Source organism: Podarcis gaigeae (assembly GCF_964106915.1).
Source record: "Podarcis gaigeae genome assembly, chromosome: 7".
Classification (NCBI taxonomy): domain Eukaryota; kingdom Metazoa; phylum Chordata; class Lepidosauria; order Squamata; family Lacertidae; genus Podarcis; species Podarcis gaigeae.
Genome location: NC_139683.1, coordinates 71169640 through 71180756, shown reverse-complemented (window position 1 = coordinate 71180756; position 11117 = coordinate 71169640). Strand labels below are relative to the sequence as shown.

Genomic DNA, 11117 nt, shown 5'->3' with positions numbered 1-11117 from the left:
TATTTTTCAGGGGGCTGTAGTCACCTAGTAGTTGGTGCCCTGGTATGGGATAACTGCATCACTGATTCACCCTGTAATGGGAAAACTGTAGAAGCAGCTGCACCTTTCCAGTAATATGGTATGAATCAGACCTTAAGTCTGCTACAAGCATCCATGCGATTATTATACCTATGCCTGAAACAAGGGCATGCAGAGATTCTTTCTTCATGGCTGTTATTGAGCCAGTTATGGAGCCAGTGGCTGACTTTGGGGCTCAAATTTCAGCAGTGTGAGTCCAAAATCCCCCCCACACACTTCTGCTCCATTTTAAATCATAATTGTGGCATCTCCTGCACCATCCAATAGGCTCCATGCCCCATGTGAGTGAACTGGTCACGCTCCCTTAATGTCAGGATGCTGTCAGCAGCTCCTGGCTGCCCAGTCCCTGACAATTAGCTTACTTTAACAGTGGAAGCAGGTTTTCAGATTATACACAGCTCTTCTTCAGGTTTTGATCATGAGAGCAAAAAATAAATATCCAATAGTCTAAGTAGAAACCACTGGGTAGTCAGGCTGATGGTTACTTGGCTGCAGAAGTTTACTGGCCATTGCTGTTGGCATGGAGATAGTCTAGGTTGAATGCAAATATGCCATGTGTGATGTCATAAAGAGGATCTGCTTTAAGTCTTGCTAAAGCCAGAAACAGTTAACAGTCAGACTGCATCTCAGCCCTGTCAAGATGGATCTCCATAATAGGTGATGAATAGTTTTATTTTGAGGATATATTAACTTTTACTATTGGGAAAAAGTTTTTGATTGGTTTGCCAGTTTGTAACCCACCAAGTTGAGGCCAATAGCAAACCTTGTACCCATCAACTAATCAACTCTATGTGTGACTTTGGGACGGATTCATACAACCACATTTCCTTTCTCAAGAAAGGTTGGAAGGTAGGTAATTTGAATGGCTATTGCTCTCTGCTGTCAGGGTGCTGTTAGTGGCTCCTGGCTGGTTGCCCAGAATAGTATAAAGACAAGGAAAAGTTTCATACAGTCCTTCCCCCCCCCCCCAAACTTTACAGAGAGAGGCTATAGAACACAGCCTCTTGGATAATGGCATTGTCCTGAGTGAATATCCACCACCAATCTCTCCTACTTCCTCATTCGCCAACCTCATCACTTCTTCTATGTGTGCCACTAAGTGCCCTCTGTCTTCGAGCTCTTTGCTCTCCTACTTTTAAGGCTTGCTGGGTTCTGGGAGATGGTAGGTCTGGAGTGCTTTCTAATGACAACGTGTCAGTCAGCTGCTGCTCCAGCTTTGCCTACTCCTCTCCCATGATTTCCCAACTTTCCCCCTCATCTGCCTCTGAGCTGCTACCTCCCTCAAACCCCTGTTGTAAATCTATACTGTCTTCCTCTTCCTTCTCCCTGGAAGGGTCAGGATGGGGAGGTGGTCTCCACCGTTTCTCTTCTGACCAGTCCCTGACATCTAAGTCCACCTCTGATGGGACACTCTTCCCTCTGAGACTCATCACAGGCAATCATTAAATCTTTCTGGAAGTGATGCAAGATTGTGTCTGGCCTGACTTGCAGTATCTGCATAATTTCAGTTTTTAAGGGTTTATTTATAGGGCCAAACTAAATGTGAGGATGACCACACAATGAGTGGTTGTGTAATTGTAACAAACAGCAGCTGGGCTGGGGTAGCAGGGAGAAGCCATTCACCCTTTGAACCCACCATGTTCCCAATCAAATCTTCTTTGTGCTTGGGGAGGAACAGAGTTTCAAGAAACAGCTGCAGGGACCCCCTGCTGCAGTCCCAAAATGAATAGCATCTCCTCAGCTGCTTTTAACCTTTTGAAGACACATGACTGCTAGTTTTACCCATAGTTTCCAGTTCTTGGTCAGCATCATGTTGAATGACTCATCATTAAGAAAATAAATCAAAGCTGATCTTCGGTGATAGATCTCTCTCTCTCTCTCTCTCTCTCTCTCTCTCTCTCAAAACCTGAAATTCTTTCTGAGCTGCCTTCTGAAGTTATTCATTTTGATGAGGTACTGTGCAGGAAATGATACAATATAGAGAATGTTATTAATCAAAGCTATTCACTGAGACCTTAACTGTGACCATTGTTGAGAAATGGAAAAGTGCAGTCTAAATCTGATTGGTTATTCCTGTCATCCTAGACTCTGCATATGGAACAGATTCCTTCATTTCACAGTGACAGATAAAATACATATGGGGAAAATTTATTCATTTTATGTGTGTGTGTCTGGGTTTTTTTTAAAATAAGAAACATCAAGTCATTTGTATATTATTTCACATAGAGACTGTGGTTGTGACAGACCAAGTTTACGATTTGAGAAGATTTTCAGTATTTTGATAGGAAAACAGCAAGCTTGAGGACTATGAAAAATAGGAGGGGATTAATAAATTAGCAAGCATTTCCAAGCTACTCAATACTCCCAATACTTGTTTGTATTTAGAAATATTTTAATTCAGAAGCCCATCTTCTCTGACAGCTGGGTCAGACTAAGAGAAGAGCTCTAACATAATATTTTCCAGAAATGAGGATGCTTGAAAATAAGCTTTTCTAATCTCCCTCTATGCTCCCCAACCCTGCTAAATCTCTACTGTCTAGCGGGTCTCCATTATTCTCCTGCCCATTTCTAGGCTCTATGGTCATGAGCTGTTGCATTTGTCACGATTCCATCTTGGGTTTTTAAGGTCTTTAAAGTGCTCCTAATCCACCCAAGGTTCTGTAATAATGGAGCATGAAATTGTTCATAAATTTACAAATTGATCGATATGGGAGGGAATGCAAAGTGAAATCTTCTAAGCTTGCTTTCAAAACACCAGGAAAATGGCTCATCACAGCGAGGACGAAAGGGATGATGGTGGATACGGAAAGCATCCATAGATGAAATATGCCTCAGATTGCTTGTAGTGGGCCACACTACAGCCATATAGTGTTCCACCTATACACCATCACAGATTTTCCCCTAAGCACATCCAAATAACTTTATTGTACTAGCCATTGGCAGTGACAAATCTGAATCAAAACTAAATACAAGCAAAAGGGGTGCCACACCACAAATAACAGTCTCTATTTATATCTCTATGTCTCCCTTACAGTTCACTGTTGTATCGTCCAGGGTCTTCTTTCTGATCTTTTTGGCCGCCACAGCAAAAAGGGTGACTTTGTGAGTCATTGAAGTGTTTACATTGCTAAGAAGCCATAGGACCTTCTATGCCAGGGTTAGACATCTTTCCTGTACGGGTGGTAAGGTAAGAAATTGCCTCCTAGGTCCAATGTATAGTGGGCAAAATAGTAAATAGTGCAATATGTCTTCCAACTGTGATTGCCAACATATACAGAATCTGCGTTTGTATGGTACCCTGTACCTTTCTATGGCATCGTCCATCCAGGACGGTGGATGGTATAGCTTGAAAACGCAGTTCAGTAAAAGTGAATCTTAGTGAGACTGGCCAGAGATTCAACAGGTAACTGGCTCTAAAACTGACCATTTTTAGAAGGGGGAACCAAGGAGAGCATTAGTGTTTCAAGGAGCATTATACTGCTTTCAATGTATAGTGCAGATGCATGTTAGTCTGGATCCATCTCCTTTTTTCCAGTAGAGTCCATTCACACACTTAGCTGGAAGTTGTAAACTGCAGAATAACAGTGTGTCAAAAACTCAAGCGATGCACAACATGCATGTCTGAAATAGCTTTTAGACTCGATCAGCAATCCACGAATTGTTCTCCTGTTCCACTAAGGCAGTTCTTATGAGGCTGAACAGATAAACAGGAAGATTTGAGGCATTACAGAGATGAGGGAGGAAATAATTTTCCTACATGAAATAAGAAATGTCAATTCCAGTAAGTTGGAGTTAAAACAGAAAGCTGCTAGGTTAGTATTAGTACCAATAAGCAATCTGTCATTATGTAAAGGCTGCCATCTATCATTCAGTGTGCCCATATTTTTAGGATTACTGTGCCAATATTCAAATTACATTGTTTTCTTCCCCTTGCATACAACACACACACACAGAGAGAGAGAGAGAGAGAAAGAGAGATTTTGTGATAGAGCTCCCCCTTCACCAGTCAGATATGAGACCTCTGTATAGAAATGCCCCTATCATTAAATGAATGGAATACACACCGTTGAGCAAGCAGGAGCCTTCCCTTTGATACCCAAGGACTCCATATGAAATAATCAAGGGACTCATTCTATTCTCTTTGAGCTTTGACGTATTCTCAGATCTGCTGTGAACTGAGCCACTCTACCTTCTGTTCCCCAACCCATCCTTTCTACGTGATTCCAATTCAGAGTGCATCTTCTTTGAAGAAAGGATTTCCTTTCCCTGTGTATTTACGGATTGTCTCACAAAAGTGTACCATCTTCATCTACCCTGTAGACATCAGGGAATATCAGAGTGCAAATTGTTAAATATATATCCAGAGGCAATATGGTTCCCATAGTCAAAATCTTTTCATAACACTCGCAAATGAAACATCTACATTTCCCCTCAAGATAGAGTTACGGGCTCATCCAGACCGCACTTTTCAGGCACAGGTCCACACTTTAAAGCTCAGAGTCCGATAGTTTTTGTTTGTTTTTGTCCTGCTGCTTTCCCCAGGAAAACCTGTGTTTTTAGAGCAAGCATCAATCTGTAGAAAGGGTACAGTAAAGTTGATAGCACAATAGCTTTGTAAAAAGCATTTTGGTTTCCATGTGAATGTCCTGGTCCTCAAACACTCTGCACTTCAGCTGGGAAAAAGCTGCACTCGCAGAGCTCAGGCGATGCTGGATTTCGGCATCGATGTTGGACCTTGTGGAAAAATAGCTGCCCAGTAGGAGAGGTGATCAACAAGATTCCAAATGATGTTTTGCATTTCACACTTCTCCAAATTTTAGAATACCTTTCCTGCTTCAAAAATAATATCAAAACACATATGTGTGTGTTTTACCATGATTTTTTTAAAAAAATGCATCCACTGAGATAAAATGCATATTTATTTATTTTTCCTTTTTCCTTTTTTCTTTTTATTGTATTATTATTGAAAACTTTAATAATTTTTAAAAAAAAAATAAAATAAAATGCATATTTAAACATGTATTTTTGATAAACATTATCCGAGTATATATCTAAATACCAAAAATAAAATAAAATAAAAAAGAATGCTGAACTAAAATAATCTTACCCCTTCATCCCTACCTCCAGAACATTTTATGAAGTCACTTTTGATTATGGCCTGACACCTCATTTTGGGAGGGACAGATGCATTGTTTTCACATACCCAAAGCAAAACCTTGTGTACGCCTTGTATGCTCTTGGTAGTGGGGTGATTGATTCCATTTGTCCAAGAAATTGCTACTTCAAGCTATACGTGTTGTTGATGTGCTATAAATTTACCAACCAAGAGTGACTTAAAAAAAATACTGCCAATTTAAACACACAAGTGTGGGATGCTGCCTTATTTCAAATTAGGAGCTGGCTGGCAGCAGCTCTAAGGGTTTTCAGCAAGGGTCTCTCCTGGACCTACCTGGAGAGATCAGAGATTGAACCTAGACCTTATTCCTGCCAAATCAGATGTTCTGCCACTGAGAAACGGGCCCTTCTGTATGCAATTAGGCCAATGAACAAATGTTCCTGGAGCTAATTGATGGGGCAGCTGTTTTGTCTTCTATCAGACAATCTGCAGAAAAAGGTACAAAGAGATGGCAACAACTACAGGTTGTCATAGAGACAGAAACTATGTAGACAAAGAAAAGGAAAGGAAAAGACTTGGATCTGGAGAGACTGAACGCAATATTGAGCCAGTGTCTACTGAAGAAGACTGTAAAAGCGAAGGTGTTTGTAAAGAGTATTCTAAGCAAAGAGAATCTGTTTGGTAACTTTACTGGCTCCTGTCACCCCACTACCAGCATTCTAAAAGTATTGTAAGAACAACAGGTTAGCCATCATTATTGTCACCAAAATTCTCAAATCGCTATAAAAAAAGCAAAGTAATTATCATTATTTATCACTTAACTTAACATGAGGCTGTTTTTCATCACAACAAGCTCTGTTATGCTAATTGCATCGTTAGCATCAATGACCACTTTACCAAACTCTCCCCTGACTCAGTACACATTCTCAGGCTTTGTGCCTGTAACCACTGGCTTGAGAGTCAGTCCCATTGAACACAATGAGGCTTGCTTTTAAGCAGTCATGTGTACAATTGTGTCTCCAATATGCTAATTTGTGCAAATTAAGTTGAAGAACCAAAGACGTGCTCCTGAGTTTACCACTGCCATACTTTAAGATCCCTTTAAGAGTGTTTTCCCTTATGTCTAAACTTATCTAAATAGATTTAAGCATAATCTCTTTTGAAGCAAAAAGAATATCAAAAATCAATTCAATTTTCTGTTGCATGGGGTGTTTTCCCTACTGATCTTCATTTCCCCATAGTTGTTCCAATGCAGACATAGGCTTTCTGAGTGGGGTATTTCAATTAAGACAGTGCTGTCAAACAGTGATACATTATGTCAGATTTCTTCCCTCATGTAGCTCAGCGGCTGTAATCTTTCCCAATAATTAGCAGGAATGGCTAAAATGTGCTTGCAATTTTTATGTCAGTGTCCCCTGTCTTCCTTTCCTACAGTTTGCTCAGACTCATTCCCAGCCTTTGGCTCCCTTTGGTTCAAAAATCATCTTTGCATTCGATTTTAAACCAACCCATGTGTGTGCGTGTGCGTGCGCGCAAAGCAGTCTAATTCGCTCATCGTTACCAAGTTGTCTAAGCCATGCTGTTCCGTTAATTAAAATTGCTACATTCTTCTTTTCTGTGTTTATCTTTTGCCTCTTCAGCTCTTTGCTTCTCATTGTAATGCTCCTTGCTTGAGGATGACTACATTGTTCTCTGATACAGTGTAATGAGTTTTCTGGTGGTGGAAGGCTTACTGTGTTTTGGCAGTCCTGAAAGTAACAGGCATACAGTGCACCGGCTAATTTAGAGAAGAGAGATGCCTATAGGCCACATCTGAATTCACAAATGCAAGCACAAACAGAAAGCTCTCCTCTGCTGGATGTATTTTCACCCATCACAAGTCAATATATGAAAGAAGGTATGTGAAGCCCCATTAATACACACACACACACACACACACACACACACACACACACACATTATTTACTTTTAAAGTATTCATGGAATCTTGGCAAGCATGAGCCCAAAATGGAGTTTGTAGGAAGTGGGTCAATAGGAAGTGGAGTAAATGATTAGAGGAAGGATCTGAAAGGCAGCACATGTCCTGGCGTCATAGAATTGTATAGTTGGGACACCAAGGGTCATCTAATCCAACCTCCTGCAATGCAGGAATCTCAGCATATGGTTCCCCTTCCAATATAAAACCATACTAGACCCTACTTAGCTTTGCCAATGTGCGAGCAGTTTGATCACACAAAGATCAAGAAGCAGAAATCTGAGAATGGCAAAAGGAGAGGACCGCAGCTCAGTGACAGAGCACCTACTCTGCCTGCAGAAGGTCCAGGTTTGAGCCCTGTAGTCTCCAGGTTGGGTGGGGCAAGGACTTTAAGAGCCCAGGAAAATGAGGTTACTTTGTGTAGACAATACCAAGTGAGATGGACGAATGGCTTCCTATCATCTCACGCAGAACTAGTGCTGCGCACAAATTTGTCTGGATTTGTTGTGGGTGGGGGAACATTGTAGGGGTGAATTTCTTAGAAATTTTCAGGTTTGGGTTGAGGGTTGGCTTGCCTTAAAAAAAATAATCAAGGATGCTCAGCTCTCTGAGTATCTTTATCTCTCCTCCCCTCCCCCCAAAATTTCTCATTTGGCAACACCCCCTGCTCAGGCTGCACCCCTCATTCGCCCTGCTCCAGTGCTCTTCAAGTGCTTTTGCCTAGCTGAAACAAGTTCTTGAACCATGATAATGTCTCTTGCCTGGATGAAAGGAGATGTCTTTTGTGTTTGTGTAGACATCTCCTGGTATAGTCACAGTTTCTGGGGGTCCTGGTTTAGGTGTCTTAGTGTCAGGCTTCAGGAAATTGGCTTCCTCCCCCCGTGGCAGTAGATAAGAAGATCAAAGAAAGGAATGCCTTAGCAGTTAGAAACTTTAATAATCACAGCGAGAGAACAAAGAACATATCTCCTAGAAATGGTGGTGCTCCCAATTAAGGAATACACCCCCTTCTGTCCCTATTAATCTATGTCACTCCTATATCTTGTAAAATGAGCTTATACCTTTTTGTGCTTTCTTTTTCTGACACTTTCTGAGCTCTTCTTGACCTTGGGCTGAGTGGAATGCTGTCCAGAGACACTGAATCTGTTAACTCTCTCTCTCTTCCAGTGTTTCTTCTTCTAGCTGTTCCCTATCCAGTACTTCCCAGCTTCTGCCTTCAGAACTATGTCCCTCTGCAAACCACTGTTCCAAATCTATACTTCCTCCTGCTTCTGGGAAGATACAGGAGCAGGAGTAGGGGGAGGCTCCCACCATTCCTCCTCAGTGCAACCCTCCTCAGCATGGTCCCTGACACTTAGATTTTAATGGTCTCTGACTGCTGACTCAGAATTAGGCCCATACCTGTGGTTTCTGAGTAGTGACAACAGTGCTACTGATACAGCTGGTACCTCAATTCTTTGAAGTCTCTCAGCCCCACTCACCTCACAGAGTGTTTGTTGTGGGGGAGGAAGGGAAAGGAGAATGTTAGCCGCTTTGAGACTCCTTCAGGTAGTGATAAAGCAGGATATCAAATCCAAACTCTTCTTCTCTTCTTCTTCAAAGTCTGGTAAGTGAGACACTGAGCTTTGAGATAGAGATGTGAGGCTTTGAAAAGGTCCTAGAGTCCTCCAACCTCTTTCCCAAACCCTAGTAAACACTTGTTTGGGGATGCAGGCAGGAGGACCCTGACAGCACCCTAGATTCCTCCTGCCTCCTTCTCATAGCATAGTTAGCATCTTCTCAGCTTTGGGGAGGTAATGGAAGGGCTCTAGGACCCTGCCAGAGCCTTTGTGCCTCCTTCCCAAAGCTGGGCATCTCCTTACATGCCTTTGCAACGGCAGAACAATGGTGGGTGGGTTCACGTGCACCAAATTTTGGCCTTGCACAGCGTGCCGCAGTTCCCAAGTACAGTGGTACCTTGGGTTGAGAACTTAATTCATTCTGGAGGTCTGTTCTTAACCTGAAACTGTTCTTAACCTGAAGCACCTCTTTAGCTAATGGGGCCTCCCACTGCCGTCATGCCATGGCAGCATGATTTCTGTTCTCATCTGAAGCAAAGTTCTTAACCTGAGGTACTATTTCTGGGTTAGCGGAGTCTGTAACCTGAAGTGTCTGTAACCCAAGGTACCAGTGTATGTCACTGTGGCCACATATAGTATCCCCCCCCCATAGTGGGTTATCTAAGAATGGACCATGAAATTTGGGCTCCACGTCTACAGAATCCAAAACATAAGAGTGGGTGGTACTTACTGTAAGCCACCCAAAATGCCTTGGGTGCCCTGGCAGAAAGACAGTATATAAGTTCAGTAAATAAAGAATAGCAATTGGTGAATTGAACAACAAATATACAAAGCCCTTTTGTTAAAGCCAAGAGGTTGCTATATCCTTCCAAGACAACTTTCTGATGGTTCAGCCTCTGATGCAAGCTAATATGTGTGCCAGCCGCTACTACCTGTAGGGCTGTCCTGTTGTATTTGTTCATTCAGCTCTTTTTCTTTGGTCTCCAAATAACATTACCCCCAGGCCTCGTGATATTTATTGTGTGAAGCCTATACACAACAAATGAAGCAGTGCAGGGGATTTTAAAGGAGTGTTTTGCTGCTGCTGCTTCTTTACCAAATGGCAGCGAGTTCGGAGAAAGCTTTTCCAGGGTCAGAGCGCAGAAAACCGGCTTCTAATGGTATTACAGGTCAGATGCTGGCAGCACTGTTGTCAAAGAGCTGGGAGGTTTTGATGTGCATGTGTCAGGGGGTGCTCTGTATGTGCAACCCAATGGCATACCGTGCCTAAGATCACTTTTTGTTTTCCAATTCTGTTGCAAGTGGGCATTCCTCATGGTACTTAGCGATCCAGAAGCCATGTGATCTTGCACATTAAACTACTTTAAGCAACGATTTTGACTTGCTTAATTAGCTCTGCTAGGATTCCTAATCGTCGTGTGGCCTCCACTATGTACCATGTAATTATTGTGACATTAAATTCTCTCGCGGAGCTGTTTTGCTCTTGATGTCATCTTCTTTCCTGTTGGATATCTTGGCTGGTGAATTTACTACTGCAGAGAAATGAGCAACTCTAAAGAAATCTTTAGATATCATGTAGAATTTTGCATGGCCTCCGATGGGATGTGAATATTGTCTCCATAAGCCATAGCAGCTTGCGATAAGAGTGTGAAAATATAACAGCATTAAGTGCCAGCAGATACTTTTTTTAAAAAAAGAAAGAATTAAATGCTGTTCAGTCACTGTGAGTGTTTTCGCTACCTCACAAAGAAAAAGCATGCTCTTTTAAAATAAATAAATGGGAGGTTTGGATAGAAAACACACAAAACTGCCTTAAACTGAGACAGACCATGAGTCCATCTAGGGTTTGGGATTGTGGAGGACGGTCAAATGCAAAGGTCTTTCCTTGTTAGCCAAGAACCTTTAAATTGAGATGTTAATCATTGAAATCGAACCTTAACGAATGCAAAGTATGAGCTATGATGCAAAATCTAAAAAAGTCACTCCTCCCTCAATGGAAAACTTCATTGATCACAATCCCATGGCAAGGAAGGTATATAATAATAATAATAATAATAATAATAATAATAATAATAATAATATTTATTATACCATGCCCATCTGGCTGGGTTTCCCCAGCCACTCTGGTAGCTCCTAACAGAATATAAAAAACACGATGAAACATCAAACATTAAAAACTTCCCTAAGCAGGGCTGCCTTCAGATGTCTTCTAAAAGTCAGATACAGTGGTACCTCGGGTTAAGTACTTAATTCATTCCGGAGGTCTGTTCTTAACCTGAAACTGTTCTTAACCTGAAGCACCACTTTAGCTGATGGGGCCTCCTGCTGCCGCTGCGCCGCCAGAGCACGATTTCTGTTCTCATCCTGAAGCAAAGTTCTTAACCTGAAG

General features: G+C 41.8%; 1 long non-coding RNA gene across 1 annotated transcript in view; it reads left to right on the top strand.

Annotated features, from left to right (window-relative positions):
* The first annotated feature begins 657 nt into the window (after positions 1 to 657).
* LOC310848417 overlaps positions 658 to 11117 on the top strand; it is a 249342-nt gene continuing 238882 nt past the window's right edge. The window contains exon 1 of the long non-coding RNA XR_014566341.1: positions 658 to 735. This is a non-coding gene — a long non-coding RNA (uncharacterized lncRNA). The remainder of the gene's footprint in view (positions 736 to 11117) is intronic.